This window comes from Capsicum annuum, chromosome 11 (assembly GCF_002878395.1).
Source record: "Capsicum annuum cultivar UCD-10X-F1 chromosome 11, UCD10Xv1.1, whole genome shotgun sequence".
Classification (NCBI taxonomy): Eukaryota; Viridiplantae; Streptophyta; class Magnoliopsida; order Solanales; family Solanaceae; genus Capsicum; species Capsicum annuum.
Genome location: NC_061121.1, coordinates 187,911,732 through 187,929,168, shown reverse-complemented (window position 1 = coordinate 187,929,168; position 17,437 = coordinate 187,911,732). Strand labels below are relative to the sequence as shown.

Genomic DNA, 17,437 nt, shown 5'->3' with positions numbered 1-17,437 from the left:
ATATATATATATATATATATATATATATATATATATAAAATCATTTGAAAAAATGTTATTAGTCATAGTTTTGAAAAATGATTTTAAAATAAAGCTAGCTAAATTCTCCATTACTCAACATAAAAAATTATTTATTTGATTCATATGATTGTTCTCTTTATTTGTAAGTTTGAATTTTTTACTTATTTTTGACTTTCTCCAAAACATATATAATGATTTTCTCCAAAACATATATAATGATGAATTGTGTAATAGTTAGTTTTTTTTTTTGGGGGGGGTGGGGGGGTGGGGGAGGGGGGTTAGATAAAAATATTTGAGTAAATTGGTAGAAAAGTAAAACAAAAATAATGAAAAACTTGTGTAGAAACAACAAAATATTATACACAAAAAATTGTAATTTATTTTTTCATCTCATCTAAAAATTTGAACTTTATATGATAAATTTCATATTCATTCACATTAAAATCCTATCTCGTTATACACACACACATACACACACACACATATATATATAAGTGATAATCAAAGAATTTAGGAGTAATTTTGTCATTTTATAGTTTATCCCAAGGATAAAGTATGTTGGGATTGTTATACCACCACATGTGTGGGATAACTTATCCTGGTACTATTTATTAGTCCCGAGATAAGTTATCCCGAATATTGACGGCTAAACGATGCATCGAAAAATTTATTTCGAGACTCTTATTTTATTTCGAAATTATATGCTTTAGTATATCACACCAAACGACCCCTAAATATATAGTCTTGTAATTACAATGAGTTGTCTGATTGTCATGATTTAATTATAATGTAATTATAAGTGTATTGTTTGGTTGTCTAAGTGAAATTACATAATTGGATTGAATTAAATAAAAGCTAATTATAAAAAATTAAAATTTCATATTTGACAAAAGATGTGCTTTATAAATGATATTTAATTAGGTAATTAATATTGTTTTAAACTTATATTTTAATTTATTTAATCATAAAAATTAAAAAAATACACATTTTGCAAGAAAATCATAGACTGTGTGTTTGACAAAAAGATAAATATTATAAATATAATTTCATAAAATTATTCAAATATCTGCAAAAAAAAAAAAATAATAATCCATCAATTCTAACTAAAAATGGATAACATGCTAACAACTCAAAACTAGTAGAGCAATATATTGGAAACCAAACTATGACATAAATTCAATTTTTTTTTTTTTAAAAAAGCTAACAAATATCAACATATATCTATATCTAGGGCTGTGGATCGATCGGTTCAGTTCAATTTTATGCGTTATTGGTTTAATTTATTGATTTTCGATTTTTAAATATGTAAAATCAATAACCAACCAATAAGATATTTTATTGGTTTTTGATTCTTAACGGTTCGATTTTCGATTTAATCAATAAGAAAACACTCATAAAATAGAAATAGTAACAACTAACATAAAAAAAATAGAATCTTAATTGCCCTCAAACTCCTACACAATGCGTTTTCATTAACAAGAATTTTCAAACTTGAACTGAATGTTAGTTCCTAAAAAACTAAATCCTAGTTATTGTAAGCTACTGAATGCTTCAAGCTTTCCAATACGTTAATACCTGTGCTTTGTATTGTGCCTTTGTTGCCCTGAATAGGTTAATACTTGAATCACTGAATTGTGAATAAGTAGTATATATATATATATAATATTAGAAATAAGTAACATAATTATTTATATATAAAATATAAATTGGGGTAAAACAGTAATTTAGTATATCCTTAATCGATAACCCAATAAACTAAACTGAAATCGAACTGTTTATCCAATATTTTTTTTTATAAAATCAATAAAAAATTGTTAACCCAATACCAATAACATTTTTATTGATTCGGTTTATCGATCGGTTCGATTTTTGTACACTCCTATCTACATCTATATCGATAATCTATAATCTGTAATCTATATCTATAATCTATAATATATTAAAAGCGTGAAGACCTTCAGCAAAATGATTTGAACTTTTCGCCCTTTATTAAAAGGCTCTATAACCGACAAAATTATCTTTTTTTCTTTTTTTCTTCAATTATTGTATTATTTTCTATAATTGAGTACTAAAATTTATGTGAAGAAAAAATTTTTAGAGCCCTAAATATACATGACAAGAATATTTTTGTTATGGTAAGAATTATTAGGACACTAAATATAGAGTCCTAAAAATATATGAAAAGGACTCCTAAAATATACGAAAAGGAAAATTAATGTTTTAGGTTTTAGGCACATTTACCCCGCGGCTTCAATCCAGAGCTCTTGTGCTCTTTGTTTTATACGATTGCAGTAATATTTTGGGGAGAAAACAATCATAGTTGACTGTCACATTCATTTACAGGTGAAGAAAGCAACAATAGTTGATTACCATATACCCCATTGTAATTACACTTTGTTGGGTCAAAGATCTTAAAATAATTTTTCTATATAATAAAAATAGGCGTAAGATCTGCGTATATCATACTATATCCTCAAAATCCACTTATGAATCTTATTAAATTTGTTATTATTGTTATTATTAATTAATAGAGAATTTGAGAATAAGTATAACTGACAATATTCTTGAGAAGTTTTTGTTATTATCCAATTTCTACAAGGCTTATTGTTTATGCTTTGTAAAATAGGATTCAACAAATACTTTTTCTTTTTTTTTTGGTTAGTTTGTTATGCAGAACATAAATATTCGCAGGTTAGTTTGTTATGAACAACATAAATATTCGCAGCAATATCTAAAATCATAGTGGACTTATATTATTGTTCGAGCCTCATTGGTATTGGTATTATCTGATTGGCGCAACGTTATGCAATATCTTTAATGCTAAGAAGGTTAGAATTCTATTTTCTCCCAGAAATAATGTATCCACGTTATATATAACTTTAACTAAAAGAAAAAACTTTTGAATTCAGATATGTGTTTATTTACTAAAAAAAAAATAATTAAAAGATATGAATTTCATAAGGTAAAATATTCCTTTTGAGGGCTTTTACCTCTTTACATATAAGAGTTTATTAGCACACATAATAGTTAATCTATGCTTCATATAACTACTATTTTCTTAGGCTCAGGTGCGAATGTATTTGCGAATTATGAGACACATGAGCTCCGTTACTAGATAGTTTATGCGTATATTTTTATAAAATTGATATAATATTATGTTGATATTCATGTTACGAAAAGACTAAACAATGTACTTATAATGTTATTTAATTTATTGTAAAAAATATTATTAAAGTTACGTTTTATCATTATTTTCTTCATGAACTAATTGTTATTTTGACATATTTAGAAAAAATTACTACATTTAGCAGAACTTTCCTTCTTAAACAAGTAATATAAGAAGGCACACCTAATGTCAGTACACTATCCAATATAATTTTATTCTAATTGATTATAAAATTTTCTTTCATAAAATAAATTCTTTGCTCTGCAAAATACTAAAATCTTAGCACATTTAATGATAAATTTTACTATCGTGAAAAATAAAATAAAGTATTAAAAATGATAGTCTCATCTATCTATTACATCTTTAGTGAACTTTTACTATAAATTTTATGCACCACGCAAAAAATCGACTTAAGATAATCCGATATCAAAAGGGTATATTCCTTGTATTAACAACAACTTTTTCACATTGATAATTTCATATTTATTGTATTTGTGAAAAGGATATCAATTTACAAAGTTACAAACATAATAAGAGCAACAAAGCAATAAACATGTAACTATTTCTTCCCATAAATAATGAAAAGAGGTCCACAATTTAATCATTAAAGAATTTTGTTTAGGAAAGATTATTTTATTTGTAGTTGTTAGAGTTTTAGGCATTTGAATATTTTCTTTTTTGTTATAAAACTTTGTGTGTTGGAGCGCAATATTAGATATTGTTATTTCAAAATATTTGGTGTGACAATAAAATTTAGTTTATTCAGAAATAAAAATTACAGCAAATTTTACACTCTAGGCTGTAATATGGTGTTATTTAATGCTGCTTACACTAAAATATATGTTTATATTTCAATTATTATATTAAAGTGTGAAAGATCTTTGAAAAGTGATTTAAATTTTTTACCCTTCATTAAAAATCTTTGAAATCGACAAAATCATTTGATTTTAAATAATCAAAAGTTACACGTGCGAGGCACGTACGGTTAAACTAGTAACATAAAATAAGTTTCTATATAACTTAAGTTACTATAATTCAAAAGAAAAGAAAAATACTAGTCTATAGTCTTATTCAATAATGAAATTCTACCTTAATGCAAGAATCAAGATAATAACACAATTATGCTAGGTGAAGAAAACAAATAAATAGACAAAAATAAAGAATAAGATCAATTACATATAATTTCAAGAAGTAAAAAAAAAAAAAAAGTCAATAGAAAGAAACTAAAAGTAAAAGTAATGTTGTAATTACCATCAATTCTCCCCTTTCTCAGAATTGAAGAGCGTAATTACTCCCTACCAATTGCACTCAATTTTCTTCTAATCAAGTTATTACTTCCTCCGTCTCAAATAACTCGTCTCAAATTGAGATGACACATTGATTAAGAAAAATAATCAATAACATGTCTAGTTTACTATTGTACCCCTATTAAATGATGAACAATTTAATTTGAAGAAAAAATAATTAATGTAAAGGATAAAACATGAAAAAAAAATTGTTTAATGAAAAAAGACAAGTAAAATGAGAAATCAAATTAGAAACTTTGGATGAAGGGAGTAAGTGTCAAAACAAATATCATGACACCCAATTACACTCAATTCTGGTGACTTTCGAATATGCTTAATTTGCGTCGTAGGTAGCACTATCCTGTTAAATTACCAAATTATAAAGGGCAAACCCATCGGCGGCCCCCTAAACTTGGCGCATTTCAGGGGCATTTTCATAATTTTTGAAGGGTATTTTTGTAATTTTGAAGGGTATTTTCGTAATTTTGGAGTTGTCTTCTCCACACAACTTTCTTTAGCTTCCATTAATGGAGATTAATGGAGATTGAACTTTTTAAGAATGAAAATAAAATTTTACTCCATTAACAAAATACTCACTCCATGAACATATCTATAACAACACTACACATCATAAACACCAAATAATACTCCTTCCATTAATCAATGACATCATTAACACCCAAAAAAAAATGTCAACAATTAATTAAAAACAGAACAGACCAAACACAACAAATATTTTCTCATTCTTTCTCCCTTTTCCACCATTTTTTTCCTTCACAAACTTTCATTGTTGAAGAATTCATTTTCTTCACCATTAATTTCAATTTTGATATTAATGAATTCTCTCTTCAATGAACCACCAAAACTACCATTAGCAACTTCTTCTTTATAAAACCACCGGAAGATTACTCTTTTTTCCATACTTTACCTTACCTTTTTAAGCTTAACCTCCATTAATGGAGTTGAATTTTTCAGAAAAGTAAATCCACATTAAAAGCTTCACGAATTCCAGTTATTTGATGATCAAGGAGGCCAATGTTCAGTTAATAGCTTTCCGAATTTCAGATATATGATAAAAAAAATATGAAGGAGACTTAAAAAAAAATGGAGAAGGAGGAGAACAAAAGGGCAACTTTTAAACATTAGCTGATTATGAAAGTTTATTGGTGATAGAAAGCATGAAATTGAGGGGTGAGAGTGCGGGCAGGTGGTGAAGGGGGTGGGTGGGTTGGAGAAGATGAATGGGGGGGGGGGGGGGGGGGGGGGGGGGGGGGGGGGGGGGGGGTTGAAGAAGACGAAGAGGATTGGTGGGGTGGGGTAAATTAAATTTTATAATTTTTTTATAATTATTTAAGTTAAAAATTGTTAAGTGGTAATATCTGATTTTTTTTAATTTTAATTAAAAATAGATATTTAATATTTAATTTGGAGAAAAATGACAAATATCATGATATTATTGGTCAGTTTACACATTATCAGTGCGTATAATACACGCACACGGTATAATATTGCTCATTTAGCAAAAGTGTCAAAATAACATCCGTGTATGTTACTTGAGGTGTCAAAAGTGAACAACGTCCACTTGGGGTGTCTTAGTGAAAAATCGTGCCAAGTTTAGGGGGCCACCGATGAATTTGGTCAATTATAAAACCAGCGGAAAGCAACTCCTAATGAATAGGAAATATTGTTTATCTAAAATTCAAATATTAAACGGAAAGGTAAATTCCAGTGCAGTCCCATTAAGCAATTATAACAATTTCCCAGCATTCTCTTTCTCTCTTAGATAGTTAGATCTTTTCATAGTAAGTTTTGCATGTAATAAGACGCGACTTTTTATGATATTAATCAACTAGTTAAATCATTCTTCATATTTGAATTATTTTGATTTCACCCGTCTGCTTTGACAAGTGTTTAAAGTTGTATCCGAAGTGCCACTTTAGTAGGCGAACTGGCAAACTTTCATCAACAGGGTACATCTCAGTCTTTTTCGTTCTTGAGAATGGAGGGCACTTCTATTAAAAGTGGAATGATTATCCCTGCCCGATGGATCTACATCCATCCTTGAATCCAATGGTTTAATTGTTTATTGTTGATCTATGGTGAAAATGATAATTTTACATTTAAATTATAATTGATCGTCAATTCTTATTGTATTTTTTTTTATGACCTCATTTCGTATTCATATTAGATATATCAAAGATTTATCTGCGTTACGTAGTCTTTTGAGTTCCAAAATAAGGTGGCTATTGGTGCCAAGTCGCTTCGGTGGTGTCATGAGGTCCATGAGTGATGAGTCCTCCCTCCCCCCACCCCCTTTCCTCTCAGGCTTTCTCTAAGACGAAGAGTGCAACAAGACACTCTAGGTGTGATGTTAGAGATGTCCAGTTTGAGCTCTTGCAGGCGGATGTTCCCTTTGATCTTGCGCTTTACAAATTGTCACTTGTAAAGGAGGCAGAAATGTATGCAATTCAAGGCTGTCTTCTCTTATGCACTTGTTAATATTATGTTTGATAATGGGCAACTCATACTCTCTTAAGCATGCTATTTCTGATGCTAACTTGTTTCCATCCACTACGTCCGTCATTGTTGCCAGTTTAACTTAGTACATCCGTATCTATCTATTGTCTTAGTATAAACATTACTAAATCTCCTACTTGGATTTGATCTAGGATGATGGTGTGCTCATTCGTAATCTCTGAGTTTTGATGCGCTGTTTCTAGCTCGGAAAAGTTGGAACATATATAAAAAACAGAATTCCCAGACTCTCAATTGGATTCGCTCGCTAGTGTAACAGGAGGATTCTATTCGAATTTAAGTTGTATCCTAGTTGATGGTGTTTATTTAGATGGTTGTCTAGGTTGGGAAGAACGGGATATATTGGTTTTACTACTTCACAACGGCATATAAAGGCTCTTTCAGAGAAGTAGTTCCAATCTGTATATATTTTGTATTTTAATTATCAAATACTGAAAGTATATAATATCAAATCACAATCCCACAAGTTCCAATAGGCAAGTGAAAACTCGAGATTAAAAGTTAGCAATGAAATTTGCAGACTTAACGAAACAGTGTGTATTACTCAAGTTGTCTAGCTGATTATTTTGTAATATTTGTTTACATCGTCAGCACATAAAACTTGTAGCATCCTAAAAGTTGAATACAAGATCTGGCGTAGAGGAGTAAGCAATTTCTAGTATGAAAATGGGGCCAAATACTTAAGTAACCGTTTAAGCCATGAGAATTTTTTACTTTTTTTCGAAAAATCATTTTACTTTAGTGAAAAAGGTGAAAACAATATGTGTTTGGCCATGAGGATTCTAAATACAATTTGGAATTGTATTTGGAAAAGTGAAAATAAGTAAAACTTGTTTTTACTTTTTTGACTTCTATTTTTTTTTCTCACAAAATTTCAAACAAAACCTCATTTATATTTATGGCCAAACACAAAACTTTATCTCCAAAAAATTATGATTTTTATGGTCAAATTGGGTTCCGGAAAAAAAATACATGCTAAGTTCATCCTACGACCGAAACAAAGGAAAAATATCTAACCTTTTTCATACATGACCTTAGTCCATAGATGAATCACCCGAAAACTAAAATGTTGTTTTACACTGACCGTTTTCTATGGATCAAGTCTCCCATTTGTTTTCTAGAAACACTAATACACTGTTTGAATTGTGTTTTTTCGTGGTATGGTGTGGTATGATTACTAATAGAAATATTAACATATTGTTTGATTTTATGATTTTGTAATCAAGAAAATTCTCACTTTATGTAACCATCGATTTGGTGATATTCCATATTTTACTTATTTATTTTCAATTATCCTTTTATTTAGTATTATGTAATCTTTTTTTATCCTTAATCGTATATTATTTAACTCCACCTCCTGCCTCAATCCCACCCATGAACACCCCCCCCCCCCCCCAAAACAATTTTTTAAAAAAATTTCTTTTTTTTTTTTAAATATTTAATTTTTTTTCTTACTCGACCCCCTTCCCCGATCCCGACTCCATCCCTTATCAAACCCCCACTTCAATATTTTAAAAAACAAAACTTTTTCTTATCCCACCCTCACCACCCCTACCCCTCTCCCACCACTTACCAAGCCCTCTTCAGAACCAATTTTTTTTATTTTTTAAAAAAAATTCTTACCCCATCACCGCCTCCTACCAGCTTTCCCCTGCACCCACCCACAAAAAAAATATCTTTTAATTTATTTTTAAAGAAGTTCAAACTTTTTTCTTACCCTGAACCTATCCCTACCCTCATTCCCCACTCTACTACCCCTCTCAAATGTTTTTTAACAAAAAGTTCATAATTTTTTTCTTATCCCACCCCTCTTAATCTATTCATTTTCATTGTTTTGTGCTAAATATATAAAATAATTTTAGAAAATATTTTTCTATTTATGTAATGAACACAAGAAAATAAGAAACAATTTATTTTTCTTGATGCTGACATCCAATTTTGGCTTTCCAAACTTAAAATTAACGTATTTAGGCCCACTAATCGTTAAATGGCATAATATGCAATTTTTCACATATTTTTTGCAATTGTTAATAAATTGTTGATAATCATCATTATTTTAGAATTTTTACTTATTTATTGTCATATTTTAATTTTACATGATTTATTGATAATTACCTTTAATTTCATAAATTTTAGAATTTTTATCAGTTTATTATTATTTTAATATTTTTGCATAGTCCTCTGCATACGTATACAACATAGCACAACAATTCTTTATAGCATAGTATAATTTTAATCATTTATAGCATAATATATTTTTTCAAGACAATTATATCTTTTATTTATTGTTTATATTTTTCTATAATTATACATCGGCATTCATATTTTTTGTATAATACGACTTACAAATTTGAGTCGATTTAATTATTTTAATACACAGAATAATAAATTAGTCAAGTCGAAGTCTTATCGCTTTTTTAATTTTCTAACTTTATTTCACCCACTATCCCTAATTTAAGGGACTTGTTGGAAAAAAGTAGATATGAATATTATTTTTTATTATTTTTTTTTTAAATACTCCACACACATAATAAACACACAAAGCACACACCACAAACATTCACACAGGGACGGAGCTAAATCTATTCAAGGGTGTGCAAGTGAACACCATTCGTCGAAAAATTATAGTGCGTGTGTAGATTAAAATTTATAAAATAGGGACATATAGCTGCGATTATACAGTCTTATCATTGTTAAAGCCTTTGGCTCAGTGGTTAAGACTGTGCAAAAGCGCTGCAAGTTCACAGGATCAATTCTCAAGTGAAGCCACTAGCTCTCTTTTTTATTACTATTAATTCTTCATTCTTCAAACTCTTTCATTTTACCCATCCCGCCTCCTCCCCGCATCCACACGAGGCCCTCAATCAAAATCAAAGTGTATAAATTAATTTCTCCTTAATAGTTTATAGGGTACTATTTAATTATTTATATATTTATAGATTATTTTATTTAGATTAAAAGAATAATCCTAAAGTTAAATGAGTTTCAATTTTGGATAACATTTTCTTAAGACATGTTAAAAGAAAAAATATCTCACATATATCAAGGTAGAATAAAAAATTATTAATAATTATTAAATTTATTTGAAACTTTAATTTGGATATTTATTTGTATTAAATATAAAATGACATTTCAAACAAGTTTCTACCCAATAAATTAAAAGAAAATACTATGTCCAATTACACATAATATTTTCCATTTCTCCTAATAGATTATTAGGAGGTTTGAAACAAAAAAAAAAATTAATGAATATTTAATTTTTTTTTTCATAGTTTTATAGGTGAATTGGAAAACTAACCATGAATTGATTATTTTTTTTTCATTTTTTTCACTTATTCTCCATCAAAACACAATAAATTTAAAATCCATTATAATTAAGAAGTAGCAAAATCAAAGATAAAAAATTACTCTAAATTTAAGTAAAAATCAACAAGTTAGTGTTTTTTTTTTTGCTTGAATGTGTTATATGCGTTCAGTAAAAATATCGATCCATCTATCATAGAACTATGATGATAGTTTATACAATGTACCGTGTATTTTTTATAACTAGAAAGCAATCCAAACTAAAGAAAAATTTAGACAGTTTGTATTTTGGTGGAAAATAAATTATTGACATTATTTATGATAAAGTCGTCAGGTTGAGCAAGTTGGATGTGAATTCGTTCATTAAAATTTTTTTTTAGCTGCTTTTTAAAATTTTGTACACCCTTCATAAAATATCTGGCTCCGCCACTTCATTCCCACCCTTAATTTCATAAATTTTAGAATTTTTATCAGTTTATTATTATTTTAATATTTTTGCATAGTCATTTACATACGTACACAACATAGCACTGCAATTTTTTACCACACAATTTTAATTATTTATAACATAATATATTTTTTTAAGATAATTATATTTTTTATTTTTTATTTTATATTTCTATTTTTTTTTGTATTTATATATCGGCATTTATTATTTTATATGTTATTTAATACGACCTGCAAAAGCTGAGTCAAATCGATTATTTTAATATACAGTACAATAATAATTCAGTGTCTTGTCACATTAACACAAAGAATATTAATTTAATTTTCTTTTTCTATTTCCTCCACTTTTTTTACTTTTCCACATCTACTTTCCTTAATCTAAGGGATATGGTTGAAAAATGTAGATTTGATGAATTACTTTTTCCTTTTAAATACTCTGACACACATTCACAATACACATACAAAAACATAAATTTTTACTCCCACATATTTTCTTCCATTTTTTTTCTCTCTCTAAAACCCACAAACTTCATTGTTGCTAGACAGTTTGCTCTATTTAGATGCTAATTTTTTATGCCTTTTACTTTTCTATTTTATTATTGTTCTTTGATGCTAGCTACTATATTCATGTTGCATTTCTTTTGTTATTACTTTACTTGTGAAGTGACTTAGCACAATCTTATGATTTTTCTTGGGTGAGCTGCTACTATTTTGCGGGACTGCTTAGGACGACTTTGTCCTTTATATTTAATTGAAACATGATTCTACACTAAACATGACCAATGAAACTATCTCTCCATCTGGATATTTGAGGCCACCTCGTTATAAAAGACTGACTTTATTTTATCAAAGTTATTATTTTATATTAAAAAGGGTCGACACTTGGTCAATGAAGAAATTTTTCATCAATTTTCGAGGCCTGCACAAATAAAAGACGGATATTACATATATAAATACGTAATAAAATAAATATTTTGGGCGATGAAGAAATTTTTATAACAATGCAAGAGGTTTTACGATTTGTATCTTGGAAAGACGATTTAGGATGGTCAATAAATTGAGCAATAACTTCGTAGCCATGACATATTTAAAATCTAATCCGAGCCCTCTTTTAACGAAAAATTATATTTTTTATACATATATGCATATATATCTTTTCAATTTATTTTGATAATTATTCATTTGTTACTAACATTTTATTTACAAGTGTTTATACAGGTTATTGGGAATTTTTACCGAAAATAGCATTCAAAGAAGACTTTAATTTTTATGTTTGTATTTTTATACTTTTACACTTGTACGAATATTAAATTATAGCGAAATCTTTATTTTTGGGGTGTTGGAAGGGATATTGTTTATTTACGCAATTTTCATCACGCGTTAGGCAAATTTAGGCCGTTACTATTTATGTAAAAGAATTAAATTGATTTAGATATTTAATAGAATAATTCATATTTTTACACTAAAAACATTACGTAATCTTTTCCTTTGAACAAATTTTTCTTTATTTAATCTTTTCATTTTTCATACATATTCTCATGTATTTTTATTTATTTTTATACACATATTTTTACGATAACATATACAATTTACACATTCTTTACATATAAATTGTGTATATTGTTTTAATACGCATTTTTGTATTTGTACTTACAAACATTGATTTTTCTTTTTTCTTTTAATAAACCTAAGTCTGGTCGGGAACCACATTTGTGGATTCTGAAGGGTGCCTAATACCTTTCCTTCGGAATAATTTGAACCCTTACCTAGGATCTAATTTTGTTCGTTGATTAAATAAAGTCGTACTTGTTAATAAATAAATAGGTTTTCTATTTTTCCTAAAAAATTAGGTGGCGACTCTATATAAAATCAATTCTTTTTGAGTCCATAATGTCGTGCTCGTTTTGACCTTAGGTAAAAGTCGGGTATGACAATTTGGCGACTCTGCTGGGGATAGGTAGGTTCTAACCATTATAGATTTAGGCAAATATTTACGTTTTTATACATTGTTATTTGTTTCATACTAATTATCTTGATTTATCTTGTTTATGTGGCATAAATTATTTATTTGTTATTATTTTATATAAATTGTTTATTTGTTTATCGCTTTATATAAATTGCATTCCGTTCATATTTCCTCCATTTTGAAAAGTTGACACACACATATTGTACACGCGGATTGTACATTGTACTTTCCCAAAATTTTTTCAATTACCTTACTTTAGAGAGTTGGCGCATGCGTGGAGTGAACGGGAGTTTTACTGCCGTGGGACCACGTGTCTTCTCATATAGGAAATCCTAGTCCGTGTCTACCCACTCTTAGTCAGCATAATATAGAGCTAAAATAACGCATTTTAGGTACATACATATTAGTCAATTTTTGTCCAAATGTCCAAAGGGTTCACGTCCCGAGTAATAGATTATTATAGTCTTTGTACATATTTGAAGGATTATTGTGTCTGTACATATTTATTTGCTCTAAATTGATTATATTTTAGTGAGATAACCTTTGTTTTGCATAGCGAATCAGTTAAAAGATGCACCTTCGCAACATCGCCACTAGCTACGTATAGGTTTGAACTACGTTTTGACCTGATTCTTTTCCTGACAAAATACGTAGGCAACCCTGCATTAGGGTTAGGTCTCTTCACTGTTTTAGAATAATTTCTTCGGTATTTAAAATTGGGGCAAATTTTCTGAAATAATTCATAGACGCTCTCTAATGGCCTTCAGGAGCGCAAATCAATAGCTCCTCAAAATCCAAATCTCACTGACCATTAGTGCCTAGCCGGCCTACCTACAAATTCTCTCTCGATTTTGGTTTGAGAATACCTAGTTTCTTCTTTCAAACATCGTAAATCATTAAATTTATGATATATCGATTCTCACTTTCAAAAGCAAGGGTTTAATATTTTTTTAGTTATAATAATTCTTCCAATTGCGGCAAAATAATGTCATAATTTCTTCAATGTCTAGCTTTTTCAATCCTGTCAGTATACTGAAGTTGTGTCAAAGCTCTCCCCATGCTTAACATTTATTTTTTCAATCATTTGATCAGTACAATTTTAATGATAAAAGCAATTCTTTCCCGATTGTCTTTCCTATTATTTTTAAGGATGACCATCATTTTTTTTACAATCATACATTGCATATAAATTCACAAATTTACCTGAACTACGTAGACCTGATTCTTGTTTTCACAGATACGTAGGCAACCCTTATTTTTTATTCGATCCCATTTTTTTAAAATAAAAATAAAATAATTTTGACTTGATTGATACCAATACAATTAGGAGTGTGCATGAGAAAGAACAAATTAGTGTGATGAAAGGACTGACTTTATGGTAAACCATAGTTTCTTTTGGTACCTTTTATCTCACTTGAGTAACGCTTGAAAATTCTCTTGCATATATCCAAAACAAGAACGAAGTCAACCTCATCGTTTCATGTGCAATATGTGGTGAGCTTTAGTTTAATTCATTCCATTGCATTGTTGATCTATAACTTGGCCTTAATGTTTGTTGAGGCGAAATTCTAAGTTATACTTGGTTTGGGAAGGATCGTAGGCCTTCTTTGACCCGATTGAGCCTTTCATAGCCCACCAAATGACATTAATCTCTAGCATTCCCTTTTTTGAGCCTAAAATATTTTTTTTGGACAACCACATCTAAGCCTATACCTTTTTGAGTGCTTACGTGCACTATCTCTCTTTTAGCCCTACCTCGGGGTGTGCAAAAACTGAATCGACTGATAAACTAAACCGATAAAAATGCTATTGGGTTATTGGATTAACAATTTTTTATCAATTTTATAAAAAAAAATTTGGGTAAATAATTTGGTTTCAGTTTTAGTTTATTAGGTTATTGGTTAAACCGATAACCCAATAAGGATACAATAATTTATTATTTTACTCTTATTTGTGTTATATATATAAATATTTATAGTACTAATATATATATATACACATGATGTGTGAGATAATGCTAACACATTTGAGGCTTTTAACAAGAAATAATTGTAAAGTCTTAAACAACTTTTGTCGTTTTTTATTGCTTTCTCTTTGATAATGCAGGAAAGTCAAGATGCAAGAAAATCAAAGAAAATAAGAGCAAAAGAGGTGAATTTGGAACAAGTGGCCATGAAAGTGTAGTTGACGACTTGTCTGATAAGTCATCAAATTTGTGATAAGTTATCAGAGTCATAGTCAGCTGTAGACAGTGTGAGGAAGTTGGATCAGAAGTGTGATGACATCTCTGATAAGTCATCACAATTCTGATACGCCGTTGAGAAAGTTGTCAGCCTAAGGCAGTACATGAGATTTGAAGTGAAGAAGTGATGACATTGTCTGATATGTCGTCAAAGTCCTGATAAGCCGTTAGGAGTTACCGTCAACCTAAGGCAGAAATCATTAAACTTGGAGAGGAGATGACGACAATGTTTGATAAGTCGTCAGACTCCTGATAAGGCGTCACACTTCGTCGTCAGCTGTGCGAGAAAAAGTTGGATTCTGTGATTTGATTCCTAATTTAGATATTGGTATTTAAGGGAAAGTTCTTAGGTTTTATTGGGGGGAGGGGACATTCATCTTGAACTTCACGGACTTACACTATTTTCTCTCTAGTTTTCTATGTAACTTTACAATTAACTTTTAAGAGATTGTTATCATAATTTTCTTGGGATTTCACTGCGATCTAATCTGAGAAACACTTGTTGATATTCATTATTCAGTAAGTTATCATTTATCAAATTATGAATACAAATTGTCTTGTTGCTTTTTACATTATGAGTAGCTAATTCCTTTAACCCGAGTTGTAGGATCTATGGGTTTGGTTTTATGAAGTAACTAGGTGTTTAGGATTCTAAAGGTAGTAGGAACTCCTTGGTAATTTCTCTGTTTTACATATTGTTTATTGGCTGCAAATGATAGGTCATGCCTACTAGTGATTTTCTTGAAATAAGAAACCAACCCTAGTAGAAAGTGAATTATCAACAGGGACTTGGAAACATCAAACTTTTATTTAATAATTAACGTTGTAACAAGGTTAATTAACTTGAGACAACATCCTGTTATGAAATATAAATTCCCTAAGTTCGAAAGAATTAGGTAATTAAATGTCTAACTAGGTTGAGAAATATTTTGACATTACCTCGACAAGGATAATCTATTGTTCCTACCTACTACAAAAATCTTGAACTATTACTAGTGTCTGTCAAATACCAACAGTTATAGTGGACACAACTCTGGTTCTCCATATAATCTTGATTACAAACACTAAAACTGAAGTCAGAAATAATAACTTGTTAATCTTTAAAAACCCCCATTTACAGGAAACTGCTAACTATCAGTTGATTGACTCACAGAAAACTCAAATTAACACCATATTCCCAGTGAGATTCGACCCCAACATAGTTGGTTTATATATTTAACAAAGACCGCTTACTCTCTCGTAAGAGAGGTGTAGTTTGAGTGTTATAAAATATGGCGTCGTCGCCGGGGAATACGGTTGTAAATTTAAGTTTGTGTGTGCTAATTGACTGTTAGTCAAGCTTCCTAATTTTACGTTTATTTTTTATTTTTATTTTTTGCGGAAACACAGTGGTGTATGCCAAAAAATTAGAAGTTCCAGAGAAATGTTATTACTGTTCAATCCAGAACTGATTGGCAGAATGGCAAACACATAGGAAGCTGACAGGCTAGCCGCCTTAGCTAAAGCTCAGGTTAATTTGCAGAATGACGGTCAAAAACCCGTTATATGAATTTGGATAATGATGACTTGGGAGATGAGAAATTGCTGAATCCTATTAATCGAAGGCGTGTAGAGGAGGTAGCTGCACCAGTGAACAGAAATGTAAACAGAAACGGTCCTTTCAGGGAGAGACCTGATCGCCAAGCCGTATAATTTGATCCTAATGAGGATGATGATGGAATGGATGGAGATGGTGTTACTGGAGCTATTATTCCCCCACCTCTAGCACCAGGAGTGAAGTTCAACATTATTTGTACAATGATTCAACTCCTTCACCAGAAGGGGTTGTTCGAAGGACTCCTGTGAGATGATCCCAATATGCATTTAGTGAACTTTATCACTATTTGCAATTCTTTTGATAACTCGGGAGTGGGACAGAATGCCATCTGCCTGCATTTATTTCTGTTGTCTCTGTCTGGGGAGGCAACATTATGGCTTAATAAGCTGACGTCCATTTCTATAACCAACTGGAGGCAGTTGAAATAGGCTTTCATAGAAAGGTTCTTTCCATCTTCTAGAAGGGTACAGTTGAGGGATGAGATCAGTAACTTTAGACAGCTCCCAATCGAAGCTCTCTATGAGACATGAGAGAGGTTTAAAAAGAAATTGATGCAGTACTCGAACCATAACATGACAGATATTCACCTGATGGAGACTCTTTATGGGGCTTTGAACTCTATTACGAAGCCAGTTATTGATAATGCTGCAAGGGGATCATTTGTGGATCTTACTCTTCAAGAGGCCTTAGAGATGCTTGATCGGATGACCAAACAAAGTAGAGCTTGGCATACCAGGGATTCTGTGGTAGAAAGCCCTACTATATCTGTTGGTATGACTGCGGAACAACGGAAGAAAGAGGAAGAATGTGATTAAGACATAGCACACTTGAAGACGCAGATGGATTTATTGACCAAGCACTTATTATCTGCAAA

At 30.0% G+C, this 17,437-nt stretch overlaps 1 protein-coding gene across 1 annotated transcript in view; it reads left to right on the top strand.

Moving 5' to 3' along the window:
- LOC107847703 (protein TRAUCO) overlaps positions 1-7,575 on the top strand; it is a 30,892-nt gene extending 23,317 nt beyond the window's left edge. Inside the window, exon 4 of the mRNA XM_047399148.1 lies at positions 7,143-7,575. The gene's annotated coding sequence lies outside the window, so the exon portion shown is untranslated. The remainder of the gene's footprint in view (positions 1-7,142) is intronic.
- Positions 7,576-17,437: the final 9,862 nt, after the last annotated feature.